Source organism: Anomaloglossus baeobatrachus, assembly GCF_048569485.1.
Source record: "Anomaloglossus baeobatrachus isolate aAnoBae1 chromosome 1 unlocalized genomic scaffold, aAnoBae1.hap1 SUPER_1_unloc_5, whole genome shotgun sequence".
In the NCBI taxonomy this organism is placed as follows: domain Eukaryota; kingdom Metazoa; phylum Chordata; class Amphibia; order Anura; family Aromobatidae; genus Anomaloglossus; species Anomaloglossus baeobatrachus.
Window position 1 is genome coordinate 1,867,990 of NW_027441778.1, and position 15,488 is coordinate 1,883,477.

The 15,488-nt window shown below is 43.4% G+C and overlaps 1 protein-coding gene across 4 annotated transcripts in view; it reads right to left on the reverse strand.

Moving 5' to 3' along the window:
• CRLF1 (cytokine receptor like factor 1) overlaps window positions 1-15,488 on the reverse strand; it is a 269,795-nt gene that overhangs the window by 174,348 nt on the left and 79,959 nt on the right. The gene's annotated exons all lie outside the window — the stretch shown is intronic.

A 15,488-nucleotide genomic window follows, 5' to 3' on the forward strand; every position in this document is an offset into this window, starting at 1 on the left:
TTTGGGTAGCAGCCGAATCGCTGCGTTCTAATACGCCACGTGCGCACGTCTCATGCACAATCTTCATAGATTGTGCTGGGGACGCAGGACGCATGCAGTTAAACTGCGGTGGAGAACGCAGCGTAACTGCATGCAATACGCACACGTGCGCACATAGCCTTACTGTGATTTGCCACCTGTTTTAAATCACTGGGTCTTATCTGAGGCCCAGGGGTACGATGCTCGGCACAGTGCTGTTCAGGGAAAATTGATGTAGAAGTGTTTAGATTACAGCAGACATATAGGCAGGGTTTAGCCCTTGCACCCTTTACTGCTTTTCATGTGGCACTAAAAGATGTTTTTAGACTGGTTTACTTTAATAAATAAAAAATGTAAAAAAAAATCATGGGGTCCCTCCTATTTTTGGAAACCAGCTAAGATAAAGCAGACAGCTGCGGGCTGGTATTCTAAGGCAGTGAAGACCCATGATTATTGAGCCTTTCCCAGCCTAAATATAGCATCCCGTAGCCTCCCCAGAATTGGCACATCTATTACTTTTGCAAATACTGACTTTTGCCACCAACTCTTCCTGATTGGCCTGGTGCTGTGGCAGTCGGCGTAATATTTTGAGGGTTTGATGTCATCTGGAAATTGTCAGCTGGCAGCAAGCCCAATCGTTAGTAAGGGAGAGGCATTTACTAGTCACTCCCACTACTAACCCAGTAAGTGTAAAGTTAAAAAACACACACAGGAAAAATAGTTTGGTTGAATAAAGACTCCCCCACAGAATCCCGCATTCACCAATTTATTTACAAAAGAAAAAAAGAAACATGAAGATCTGTAATCCTTTTGTGTAGTGGTCCCATAACATCCCCCGAATCCGTTTTCCAACCTATGGAGTCTCATTCAGAGAACAAGACTCTATATGTCACTCCAGGTGAGCACCAGACCCCAAACATCTCACACAAGGTGACTTCACTGAGTTACTGACGTCACCGCGTGTGAGAAACTCCGGGTCTGGAGCTTACCTGGAGGGACTCCAGTGACTATGAGTAGCAGCATAGTACAGCCATTCACAGACACTGGACACAAAGACAATGCTCATCATCAAAGTTCAATGCTGCGTTCAGCGAAACCCCGCAGCTATGATGAGTGTGAGAAAATCCAGGCCTGCCATTGACTAGTAGTGACCTATGGAGCCTTGTTACTAGAATGTTCTCAGAACAAAGCTCCATAGGAATCGATGGGCACTGTGGGAAATTACTCCTTTGGATTACATCAGAACTTCCAGAATTTCTTTTGAATTAATAAACTGATGAATGAGGGAGTGTGGATAAGTCTTTATTCCCCTACTGAATTATGTCAGAGCTTTGTGGGAACATTTTTATTCAATAAATTGGTAAACCAGGACGCGTGTGTAAGGGTTTTTTTTTTTTTTAAATAAACTTTTTTCTCCTCCTGTGTTTGTGTTTTTAAATCTATACTTAGTGTGTAAGTAATGGGGTTATCTGGTAAATGCCTATCCATTACTAACCCTTGGGCTTGATGTCAGGTATCAACTCACAGCTAACATCAACCCCAAAAATACTACCCCGATTGTCTCACAGCAGGACAATTGGGAAGAGCCCGGCAAAGCATCAGAATTGGCTCATCACATGGGTGTGCCATTTCTGGGGTGACTGCAGGCAGTTTTTTTTAAAGCTGGCAAGCGCCAAATAACAAGGGCCTTCCCAGCCAGATAATACCAGCCCCAAGCTGTCTGCTTTACCTTGGCTGGTGATCAAAAAAGGTTGGATCTCAAGCCTTTTTTTAAAAATTGTTTATTTAAATAATTAAAAAAAGGAGTGGAATTCCATTTTTTTGATAACCAGCAAGGTAAAGCAGACAACAGAGGTTTGTGGCGTGCAGCTGTCTGCTTCATCTGCCCTGGTGAATAAAAATAGATGAGAGTCCACATGATACATCATTTTTTTAGATGTATTCCCTATCCACTTTTGTTTGCAGGGCAGTTGTCCCCATTTTGCTTACTTTTGCAGCCCCCTAGCCCTTGCTAAGTCCATTTTACAGCTATTTTACAGCACAGAAGTTTAGGTCCCCATTGACTTATATGGGGTTCGGAGCCTGAAGTTTCATTTTTCTGCTTATCTCTAATTAACATGTTCAGAATCAAATGGAAGCCTGCTATCTGGCAAAGGATCCATCTTCTTCTTTGCTTCTGGACAAGTGCAATGCACCTCTGAAGCTGGAGAGCATCCACCCAGTTTTTATACCCGTGTCGGTGTTCACCTGTCTGGCACCTTACTATGGCTTAATTCTGCCTTTATTCTTGTAAGTTCTCCCTTTTGGACCCTCATCTTTGGTGGCTTATTACGGTCTTTTGCATTTCTCCAGGGCATTTGTCCTCCTTAGGAAACTTACCTAGGTTATCTTAGGTTCTACTAGCTTTATTTGTTTCTTATATTTTGCATGATCATGCATGTATGTATATGCCCCTTGCATTAGCACTTGATTGTCGGGTCCATGGGACACGTGTCTGTGTTTTAAGTGTTTTTAATGGTGTTTTTTGCACTTTCATGTGTTTAATAAATATTTGTGTTATATTTTTGAATCTATTTGATGAGTTGAGTGCTTTATGCCTACTCTTTTTCTCCCTTTAAATGTTCCAGCTCATTGATATCGCATCATTGAGGAACGGCTGCTGTAGACTAGGGTACCTCAAATGGAGTGGCCTACATGTTTTCAAGACCTGAATCTTGTTGAAAACCAATGGGATCAGCTGAGTCAACTTGTGAACAGAGTAATAGGTGAAGCTGTAATTGATGATCAAGTTCACATGACACGTTATTGAGACATTGACTTTTTTGGGGGGAGATACCCACTACTGTTCTTGGCTTTTGTTTCAGTAAACTGTTTGAGATGAGGAAATAACCATTGCATGCTTCTTTTTAATTGCCCTACTTTAATGATAAAATATCACAAAATATCATAAACATTGTATGTTTCACTTAAATTTTATGAGTAGTGAATGTTTAAGCTTCCAGCCAACAGAATAGGACACACACACATTTTATATGTATATATATATATATATATATATATATACAGTTCTGGCACGCATTCTTAATGTACTGCATATAGACAAAAGAGAAGGCAGTGCAGGAAAAATGGTGGTTAATCCCTTTATGGAATGGCTTTTTTTTTTCATTTCTCCTTCCCCTTCTTCCAAGAGACATACCGTATTTTTCGGTTTATATGATGCAACAGATTATAAGATGCACCCCAAATTGAGAGCATAAAAGGTTGAAAAAAATAAAAAAGGGTCCATCTTATAATCTGATGACGTCTTACCGGAGGGGGCGGCAGTGGTGGTGGAGCAAGGTCACAGGAGGCAGGGGTGGTGGGTGTCCCAGATGTTGTCCAAAAACTGTGCTGAGGCATCTGTGCTGGGGCTGCAGCAGCAACTGGGGCAGCTGTGCTGGTGCAGCTGTGCTGGTAATGGGCCAGCTGTGCCTGTGCAGCTGTGCTGCGGCAGCGGCTGCGGCGGCTGTGCTGGTGCTATGGCAGCTGTGCTAGGGCTCAAGTTGCAGCAGTGGCCTACGAATGGTGAGGGCTTTCAAGAAATGGTGCCCGCAGTCAACACGTGCAGATTGAGCTCTTGGCTCAATGGCAAGCTGAGATCTCCAGGCACCATTTTCTTTATCTCCGCTGCTGGAAGATTAGTGGGCCTGAGGTGGCACGTGCGCAGATGAGATCTTGTGCCGAGAGCTCCATCTGCTCATGTGCCGAATCTGGCTGCCATTATTTGAAGTCCTCGCCGCCCGCTTCACGGCATCAGCCAAGCCGCCATCGGCTCAGCACCAGCCTTTTCAAACTTCACACCAGCCACCTCAGAGCCCACACAGCCACCGCAGCACCAACACCAGCCGCCACAGACCCCCACACAGCTGCCACAGCACTAGCCCAACCACCGCAACCCCTGCACAGCGCTGCAGCACCAGCCCAGCCACCGCAGACTCCCGCACAGCTGCTACAGCACCAGCCCAGCCACCTCAGGCCTTGCACAGTGGCTGCAGGAAGCTACATTCCAATTATAACACACACTCCTCACTTTCCTACCAAATTTTTGGGAGGAAAAGTACGTCTTATAATCTGAAAAATACAGTACCTTTTTCAGTTGTTTATTCACATAGCCATATGAGGGCTATAGGCTGTACTTTTGAATGACACCTTTAATTTTATCACGTGGTGCATGGAAAAGCGTGAACAAAATTCCACTTGTTGAAGTTGCAAAAAAAGGTGCTATTCCACAATTTACTTTTTTTTTATTTACTACTTTCACTATATGGTAAAACTAACCCGGCAATATGGTTCTCCAGGTCAGTACGATTACACAGATGCAACACATATACAGGTTTTTAGGTCTTTGTTTATTTAAGCAGTGAAAAAATTGTAAATTTATCAAAAAATGTGCTTGTGTTTGCATTTTCCGAGACCCATAATGTTTTCAGTTTTTGGGATCTGTGGCTGGGTGATGGCTTATTTGAACTGTTGCTTTTACTGATAACATTTTGGAGTAAATACATTTTTTGATCATCTTGTATTGCATTTTATCGCAATGTTGCAGGGCCCAAACAATACAATTCTGGCTTTATGATTTTTTTTACTTGTTACGCCATTTAAGAATGAGACTAATTTATTTTATATTTTAATAGATCAGACTTTTATAAATACAAAAATACCAATTATGTGCATTTATTATGTATTTATTTTTAATGGGAAAAAGGGGGGGAAATAGAACTTTTTAAATTTTCTCATATTTTTAAAAACTTTTTTTTCACTTTTTAAGTATTTGTTAGTCCCGTTAGGGGACGCGAAGCTGTGATCACCTGATTGCTTGTGCTATACACAGCAGTGCATCATATGTGGTACACATGGCGATAAGTATATGATATGCAGAGTCCAGGCAAGAATCCGTCTAGAGGGCCGCTCTGAGTGAAAGTGTCACGGGCGGGGAGGACGCCGCTTCTGCGCTCGCTAACGCTCGTGTCCGGCGCTGCTGCGGCTGCTGCTCGGTGGCTCGAGCGGTGGGCCGGATCCGGGTACTCGAGCGGCGCTCCTCGCCCGTAAGTGAAAAGGGTGGTTGGTTTGTTTGGGGATTTAGTCCGTGACGCCACCCACAGGTTGTGGTGAAGATGGGTACCACCGCTGCTGGTGACGGGGATCCCGGGAGCGATGGTAGGGAGCAGCTGGGATGTTGTTTTCCCCCTCCGTGGGTAGGGGTCGGTGGTCCCGGGGCCCGGTGGTGTGACGGGGAGGCAGGGTTGGTGAGGTGCAGGGTTCCAGGGACAGCGCGGCGTGGTGCCGGATGGCACGGGTGTACTCACTCAGTAAGAGATGTACAAAGTCCTCGGTAAACCAAACGGCTGGATGGACGGGTCCCGCAGCCGGCTGCAGTGTCTCTCCCCGGACAGGTGATGGCGGCTGTCTTTCCCTGTACCTTTGTGTACTGTTTGACTACGATGGGTCCCCAACGGTAGTCCGCTCCCCAGTGTATGGATGCCGGAGGAGCCCGTTTTCCCGCAGGTGCTGGCCCTTGGGTCTCTAGCCTTAGGCGGTAGCTGTATACCCTTACGGTGCGGACGGTTGCCTTCTAACGAGTCTTTGGCTGTTAGGAAACCCCTGGGGTTCCTGTCACACTCAGATTTGACTATTGACGGCGACTCCAAGCCTAGTCGGGGTCCGATGGCCCTGCCTGTGTGTACTGGCTTCACTTCGCTCCCCGGTCGGTACCGGCGGACCACCGCCCGACCCCGGTCCTATGGTTATGCGTTGATTCACCACTCCTGCAGACGGCCACCACCATCTGCCAACCTTGTTGTCAGTGCCTGGGCCACAAACCCAGACACTCTCCACTTTACTCCTCTCACTTCAACCTCCTCAACTGTTCTGTCTCTTTTCCTGCCTCCAGACCTGTGAACTCCTCGGTGGGTGGGGCCAACTGCCTGGCTCCGCCCCACCTGGTGTGGACATCAGACCCTGGAGGGAGGCAACAAGGATTTTGTGTTTGGCTAATGTTACTGTCTAATGGGGGTGGGGGTGTATGTATGTTACCTGTGACGACTTGGCTAGTCCAGAAACAGTCATTGGATTTTTGCTGTATGTAATATGCATACTCGCAGCTATGTGACCACTGTTCCCATATCTGACCTCAGAGAATCGTCACAGCACACAGTGCATGCAATGTGAGGATTCTCAAGTGTTAAATCACATAGCATGACTGCAGACTTATACAATCTCTTAAAGGCAAGTAGGAGACAGCCAGTGTCTTATATACAGCCCTCTCATCTGTCTACTGCCTGTCTCTTGTTTATCCAGCCTTCTCTTGTGTCTCCTGTTTCTCTGTCAGGTCTCCTGCCTATCTCTTGTATCCTGCCTGTCTCTTATATCCTGCTTGTCTCTCTCAGGTCTCCTGCCTGTCTCTTGTATCCTGCTTGTCTCTCTCAGGTCTCCTGCCTGTCTCTTGTATCCTGCTTGTCTCTCTCAAGTCTCCTGCTTGTCTCTCTCAGGTCTCCTGCCTGTCTCTTGTATCCTTCTTGTATCTCTCAGGTCTCCTGCCTGTCCCTTGTATCCTGCTTGTCTCTCTCAGGTCTCCTGCCTTTCACTTGTATTCTGCCTGTCATTCTCTCTGGTCATCAGCCTGTCTCTTATATCCTGCATATTTCTCTCTCAGGTCTCCTGACTGTCTCTTGTAGCTTCTGCCTGTCTCGTGTATCCTGTCTCACTCTCTCTTGTTACTTTGGCACTTTTCTTTCTTTTCTTGTCTTAATCTGCCTGACTACTCTTGCCCCACCCCCTCTATTTAGAGCCTCCCATGTGGCTCCACAACCTGCCTGAAGTGATACTGCCGGAGGGTAGGGATCAGCTGCTGGGCTTTGCTCCCGGCTCTGCTGCTGACTGCAGGTTGTGAGGAGTTTTCTTGCACCTCAGCAGCCATTAGTTCAGCACTCAGTGCTAACTCTCAGGGGGCATCACAGTCAGTGCTCCTGTTGAAGGATTGTGTCACCTACCAAGAGACAGTACTGGATCAGGGCACTTCTTGCCAGTTCTGTGAACCGGCTAGGATTTGAATAACAGGAGCATCTGTAGGTTCAGGAGGATCTGTAAGAACCGGCAAAATCCTACCCCTGCTTACAGCTGTATGGAGAAATTAATAGAAATTAAAAGTTGATAGAGCTAAATTTTAGAGGTGTAGGACAGAGATTTTACTCAATACTATAAGGAGAGTAAAGGTTGTGCACTGCTCACTACTCGATGAAGCATTGGGGTGTTTGGTGCACTCATTACTCTGCTGAGTATCACGGATGCTCAAGTGCCATGCTGAAGTCCCTGCCCCACTTGTTTTGTGGCAGTTAGACAGACAGTCAACATGTGGGGATTGCCTGCCATACACGGTAATGCTGTAACCATGTTGGCTACTGGCATTATTGTGATTGGCCTGCCGCATAGCATCATCAGATTTTACATGACACCCAGGGGCACTATGCTTGACACACTATCCTCTGGAGGTAGTTCAGGGAGACTTCATCTTGGAAGGAGAGCTTAGATTAGAGTAGGGTTTGTACACTTGTACCTTTCAGTGCCTTTCATGTGGCACTAAAAAGTGTTTTTAGACTTGTTTAATGTAATAAATAAATAATTTTAAAAAGATGGCATTGGATCCCCCGTATTTTTGATAATCAGCCAAGGTAAAGCAGACAGCCTGATGGCTGATATTATCAGACTGGGAAGGGATAAATTGGTGAGTGAGAGATAATATTGGGTTGTTTTTATTCAAATAAACTCTGTGTGTCTTTTTTTCCCTTTACTTACTGCGTTAGTAATGGGGGTGTCTGATAGATGACTCTCCATTATTAACATCAGGGCTTGATGCCAGCTAACATAACACAGCTGAAATCAACCCCCCCGAAAGATAGCCCAATCTGGTAAAGTTTCAGAATTGGCGTATCTAAATAGATGCACCAATTCTGGGGTGGCTAAAGGCTATTTCTTTTAGGCTGGGAAGGGGCCAATATCTATAGACCTTCTAAACCTGATAATATCAGCCCACAGCTGTCTGCTTTACCTTGTCTGGTTATCAAAAATAAGTAACTTAAATTAAAAGTTTGAGGCATTTTTACAGGGTGTAACCTTTTGGTGACTGCCCACTGTAGATAAACAATGGAGCTTGCTGGTCTTTGTGCAGCGTGGACATTTCTCTTTGGTCTGGGGTCAGGACCTCATAGTTCCTCAAACGCCATGATTCTGGTGCAAAATGCTAGTTTTGACAAGAAACATCTTCGTGACCTGATGATATTAACCCTTTGCAGTGTTCCATGTGCTGCTATAAATGGCAATTGTGGCATACAGAAGTTTTTGAGAGGGAGTAAGCTTATTTCCTCACCCTTCCGGCACCCTTGTGACATGTTCACGGGGCAGCCGAAGGGCAAATTATGTCATGTTCTGTCGCCTGATGGACTCAGTCAGAAGCAGGATCAAACATGCGATCCGTCACTGTAAAACTGACAGGTGTAATGTATTGCCATATGCATAGCAATACATTACACCAGCAATCAAACAAGTTAAATAATAACAAAGAAACATATTTATTGATATACTTTTTCAGTTTTTTGGTGTATATTTTGTGATTTTTTTTTAAATTTTTTTACATTTTTTTCAACTTTTTTAACGTTTTACATAGTCTTCCTATGGGATATAGTGAGACTACGTATAAAAAAAAAAAGTTTAAAAATGTAAAAATATTTTTAAAAAATCACAAAATAAAGAACAAAAAATGAAAAAAATTTATACCAATAAATATGTTTATGTAAAAACAAAAATAAACAAAAAAAAGTACACATATTTGGTATTGGCACATGCAGAAGGTCCCAATCTGTAAACCTGTCACACTATTTAACCGCTTCATTGAACATCGTAAAAAAATAAAAAATGTGGCAAAACACTTACTGCTGAAACGTAGTGGAAGTGAACGTGATCAATACGTTGAACATAAATAAAAGGGATATAGTAGAAAATGTAATCTTGCCCTGCAAAAAACAAGCTGCCTTAAAGCTCTTTTAAGAAAAATCCTATAGCTCTCAGAATACAGCAATGCAAAAACAATTATTTTTTCTATAAAATTGTTTTTATTGTGTAAAAGCGTCAAAACATAAAAAAAGTATAAAAATGTGGTAACCGTATTGACCTGGAGAATAAACATGTGTCATCACTTTTACCAAACAATTAACGGTATAAAAAACCCCACAAAAAACAATACCTGAAATGTTGTTTCATGCGAATTCTGCCTCCCAAAAATCGGATTAAAAAATTATCCAAAAATATAATGTGCCCGTAAATTGCTACCTATAAAAATGTCAACTCAACCTGCAAAAGACGGGTTCTCACATGACTCTGTTGGCAGAAATCGAGGAAAATGATAGCTCTCAAAATATGGTAATGCAAGCACTTTTTTTTAGCAAAAAAAAAAAGTATTTTTGGTGTTATAGTTGCCAAACATAAAGAAATAAATGTAATATAACTGAAATCGCAATGTGCCATTTAAGAATTTATTTTGTAGGATGAATGGGGTAAAAAGCAAATAAATGCAATTCTTGATCTGCTGTTCATATATTTTTACTTCCTCACAAATATCACATTAAAGATAGGCTCACATTTATCCTGCACTGTATACTCAGCGCTTCCATCCTCATTTACATGTAAATCTCTGATTATGTGATTAATACAAACCCCTGACAGAAGATTCCTTATAATGAGACAGAGGTAGCCACCTTGGACTGTGTCTGCCTACAATCTGGCTGTGTCCATCTTCCAGAGGTGCATAAGGCTGCGACCGCACTTTGCGTTCTCCTACTTGCAGTTCTAAACGCAGATTTTGTGCTTAATTGATTTGACAAAGTTGCCTTTTTCAGAAATTTAGCGCTGAAAACGCATGCGTATTTACCGCGTTTTTGATGCGTTTTCAGCGCTTTTTACCTGCTTTTCCACCTGCGTTTTGACAAATGCGTTTTGTAAATCAAGACACTGCTAAATAAAGGTTAAACATTCAAATATATTGAAAAAAGAAAAAAAAAGGATTAAATACATTAGTTCAGAAATTAAAAAGAAAATAGAAATATATAATTGAATTATAGTGATAATATAGTATTTATTAGAAAAATAGCACTAAATTTAACATTTTCTTTAATTTAATTGTCGGATTATGTGTGTTTGTAAAGGGACATATGAAATCATTAATTTAATGTGCCAAAAGCATGCATTTTGTAAGTTCAAAATGCATGTTTTCTGCACAGAAAAAGCAGGTAAAACGTAGGAATTTGTAGGAAACTTGGTGTTTGCCATTTCTCATTGACTCCAATGTTAGCAAAACACACCCAAAATGGCAAAAACAATTGACAAGGTGCTTCTTTGAACGCATGGTTTTTGCCACAAAATATGCAAATTAAACGCAGCGTTTAGAAACGCAAAGTGTGGTCTAGAAATCCCAATTTTCCATAGACTTTGCTGTGAAATCAAAACGCTTGCCTTTTGGCATGAAAAAGGTGCTTCTCAAAACGCACCTAAAAAGCACCCAAAATGCAGGTGGAAACGCAAAGTGCGGTCGCAGCCTAAAAGTGCCGTCAGCCACAGTTTTGTTCACTTCTGAAAAGATCACAGCTGAATAGTTGCCAGACGGAGTCCATAGTAACTCTGCTGCCTCATTACAGTGAATGGATCCCTTTGGGGTGTCATCTGAATCCTGTCATTCGGAAATTTAGATAAAAATCACAATGTAAATGCTCAGCATATAAAACAGGACAAAAGGGGTCCAAAAAGGTTATGTAAAATGTTCTCCATAAAACCTTCAACTCAATCCACAAAAAAAACCAAATCACTATCTATTCCAGACAATTTTTCACTCCAAAAGTCAAATGGTGTTCCTTCCTTTCTGTCTCTGACATGTGCCTAAACAGTAGTGTACCACAAGGTATCGGCATACTCAGGAGAAATTACACAACAAATTGTATGGTCCACTTTCCTCTGGTATCGTTGTAAAAGTAAAAAATGTGGAGCTAAAGAAACATTTTTCTGGTAAAAAGTAAAATTTAAAATATTTCATACCATACTGCTTTAAATCTTGTGAAGCACCTGAAGGATTAATACTTTTTTTAGTGTAATTTTGAGCAGTTTATGGGGTGCAGTTTTTAAAATAGTGTTCCTTCGGGGCATTTTCTGTCATATTGAACTCTTAAGCCTGCTTTACACACTTCAATAGATCTTTCATTCCGTCGTCGGGGTCAAGTTGTAAGTGACGCACATCCGGCATCGTTCGTGATGTATTTGCGTGTGAAACCTACATGCGATCGATATTGAACGAAAATACGGTGATCGCATACACGTCGTTTATTCCTCATACATTGGACGTTTGGTAGTACGAAACTAGTGAATTGTAACGTGTGACATCCCTCATACGATTGTGATGTCTGAGGCTATGTGCGCAGGTGTGCGCTCTGCACCGCAGCTTAACAAAGGTCTGCTTCAGAGCGCAGCTGAAAAGCTGCGTTCTGAAGCGCCTCACAATGTCTGTCATGCACTAATCTCTGTCAGTCCGTCACTATCTCTGTCCCTCTCTCTCTGTCCATGTCAGTCTATCCCCCTCTCTCATATACTCACCGATCCCCAATCCCCGGCTCTGCACGGCATTCACACTGCTCCGTCGGCTTTTACTGTTTTGAAAAAGCCGGCCCATTAAACAATCTCCTATTCCCTGCTTTCCCCGCCCACCGGCGCCTATGATTGGTTACAGTGAGACACGCCCCCACGCTGAGTGACAGGTGTCACACTGCACCCAATCACAGCAGCCGGTGGGCGTGTCTATACTGTGTAGTGAATAAATAATTAAATAATTTAAAAAAACGGCGTGCGGTCCCCCCCAATTTTAAAACCAGCCAGATAAAGCCATACGGCTGAAGGCTGGTATTCTCAGGATGGGGAGCTCCACGTTATGGGGAGCCCCCCACCCTAACAATATCAGCCAACAGCCGCCCAGAATTGCCGCATACATTATATGCAACAGTTCTGGGGCTGTACCCGGCTCTTCCCGATTTGCCCTGGTGCGTTGGCAAATCGGGGTAATAAGGAGTTATTGGCAGCCCATAGCTGCCAATAAGTCCTAGATTAATCATGTCAGGCGTCTATGAGACACCTTCCATGATTAATCTGTAAATTACAGTAAATAAACACACGCCCGAAAAAATCCTTTATTAGAAATAAAACACACAAACACATTCCCTGGTTCACCACTTTAATCTGCCCCAAAAAGCCCTCCATGTCCGGCGTACTCCACAGTCCTCCAGCGTCGCATCCAGCGCTGCTGCATGGAGGTGACCGGAGCTGCAGCAGACACAGCCGCTCCGGTCACCTCCACGCAGCTAATGAAGACAGCCGCGCAATCGGCTAAGCTGTCACTGAGGTTACCCGCTGTCACTGGATCCAGCGGTGGATGCAGCGGTGGCCGCGGGTAACCTCAGTGACAGCTCAGCTGATCGCGCTACTCACCTCAGTTGCTGACCGGAGCGGCGGTGAGTAGCGCGATCAGCTGATCTGTCACTGAGGTTACCCGCGGCCACCGCTGCATCCACCGCTGGATCCAGTGACAGCGGGTAACCTCACTGACAGCTCAGCCGATAGCGCGGCTGTCTTCATTAGCTGCGTGGAGGTGACCGGAGCAGCTGTGTCTGCTGCAGCTCCGGTCACCTCCATGCAGCAGCGCTGGATGCGACGCTGGAGGACTGTGGAGTACGCCGGACATGGAGGGCTTTTTGGGGCAGATTAAAGTGGTGAACCAGGGAATGTGTTTGTGTGTTTTATTTCTAATAAAGGATTTTTCAGGTGTGTGTGTTTATTTACTGTAATTTACAGATTAATCATGGAAGGTGTCTCATAGACGCCTGACATGATTAATCTAGGACTTATTGGCAGCTATGGGCTGCCAATAACTCCTTATTACCCCGATTTGCCAACGCACCAGGGCAAATCGGGAAGAGCCGGGTACAGCCCCAGAACTGTCGCATATAATGTATGCGGCAATTCTGGGCGGCTGTTGGCTGATATTGTTAGGGTGGGGGGCTCCCCATAACGTGGAGCTCCCCATCCTGAGAATACCAGCCTTCAGCCGTATGGCTTTATCTGGTTGGTTTTAAAATTGGGGGGACCGCACGCCGTTTTTTTTAATTATTTAATTATTTATTTCACTACACAGTATAGACACGCCCACCGGCTGCTGTGATTGGGTGCAGTGTGACACCTGTCACTCAGGTGGGGGCGTGTCTCACTGTAACCAATCATAGGCGCCGGTGGGCGGGGAAAGCAGGGAATAGGAGATTGTTTAATGGGCGGCCGGCTTTTTCAAAACAGTAAAAGCCGCCGCAGCAGTGTGAATGCCGTGCAGCGCCGGGGATCGGGGATCGGTGAGTATATGAGAGAGGGCTGCTCAATTCACTTACTCAGGAGTTTAGCGGTCACCGGTGAGTCTTCACTGGTGACCGCTAATCAGGACACGACACAGACAGAGCCGCAGCATGACAATGAAGTCGGGTGAGGTTCACCCGAGTTCATTCTGACAGTGCGGCTCTGTCTGTGTCTGCTGTCATCTGCCATTCACCGCTGCTACATGGCTGTCTGTGTCTGCTGTCAGCGGCCATGTAGCAGAGCTGAATGGCAGATGACATAGTAAAAACGCAACCCTACACATTACACACGCTTGGCAAGTCAATAAATAAAAAAAAAAAAGGGTGCCCGATGCATACGTCACAGAACACATGATCTAAAGGATCGCACACAAAATGGACCAATTTAACATAGGCTACTAACGCACGTGTGACAGCAAATGAACGACCTACGTGCAATCTCATTAGATCGCATATGCGACCTGGGCGTGTCACATCGCATACGAGATCGCATACCTAATTGTAAGGTGTAAAGTTGGCTTTAAAGTCATCTTAAATGTGTTGTTCTCCCTCAAAAACTTGGTTTTAGAAATTGTATTGGAAAAATAAGAAATTGCTGATAAAATTTTAACCTTTTTATCTTGATACCAAAAAATATATATTTCAAAAAATCTTCTGATGTAAAGTAGACCAGAAATATTTTTGAAATATATATTTTTTGGTATGAAGATAAAAAGGTTAAAAGTTTAGAAGCAATTTCTCATTTTTCCAAAAATTTATAAAACCATATTATTTATTGATGATTTTGTGTAATATGACTGGTTGAAGGGCACAAAAATTAAAGGTTAAAAAATTGTGAAATTTTCATTTTTTTTGTCACATTTTTCAGAAATAAGCGCAAATAATATTAACCAAAGTTTGCCACTACCATGAAGTGCATAGTATTATGAAATAACAATCTCCAAATCACTGGGAACTATTGAAACGTTCAATAGTTAGTAGCACATAAAATGACACTGGTCAAAATTAAATAAAATGGCCTGTCAAGAAGTCAAAAGCAGCTTGAAACGATTAAACAATATTTTCTGTAAATAAAAAAATGAAAATATGTGCTGTATACAGTGTGTCCACCCATATCCTGTCCACCACCATTAACTTGAGAATGGCGGCAGCTATAGGCATAGAAGTGGTGTCTAGGTATAGTTAAGTAGCCATGCACTACGCAATGAAACCACATTTTTATCTCAAACGGAACGAGATAGAGAAAAAAAGTGAATTAAAAAATTGTAGGGCATCATCAATTCAATACAAATCGACACCTTGCATACAGAAATGCTATGATATGAAACCCATGACCGCCCCAAAATGTTGAATGCTGGTCCTGCATATAGTGCTCATTTAACTTTGATGCTCAAAGTGGCCACCATCAGCTGCAATGGACATCTGGACTCTGGACAGCATACTGTATCTTGCTGCACGTTGTGCAATATGGTAGGTGACACGTTTGCACAAGCATCTGTGATACGTCATTGTAGGTCCTGCAATGTTGGTGGAGGGGTCGCATACACCTGCTGTTTGATGTGACCTTACAGAAAGAAGTCCAATCGGCCCAGGTCAGGTGAGCGTGAAGGCCACTCCACGCAGCCACCATACCCAATGACTTATAGGAAGGTCTCCATGAGGTATTACTTCATATCTGCAGCCTTGTGAGTTTTACACGTTCTAATCATAGCATTTCTGTATGCAAGGTGTTGATTTGTATTGAATTGATGATGCCCTACAACTTTGTAATTCACTTTTTTCTCTATCTCGTTCTGTTTTCGAGATACAAATGCTAACTCCATTGTTTTCCACCAGGTGGCGCTATAGGTGGTTTCATTGCGTAGCGCATGGCTACTTTACTATACCTAGACACCACTTCTATGCCTACAGCTGCCGCCGTTCTCAAGTTAATGGCGGTGGACAGGATATGGGTGGACACACTATATTTAAGATGATAAGGTTCACTAGAAAATAACATACATATTT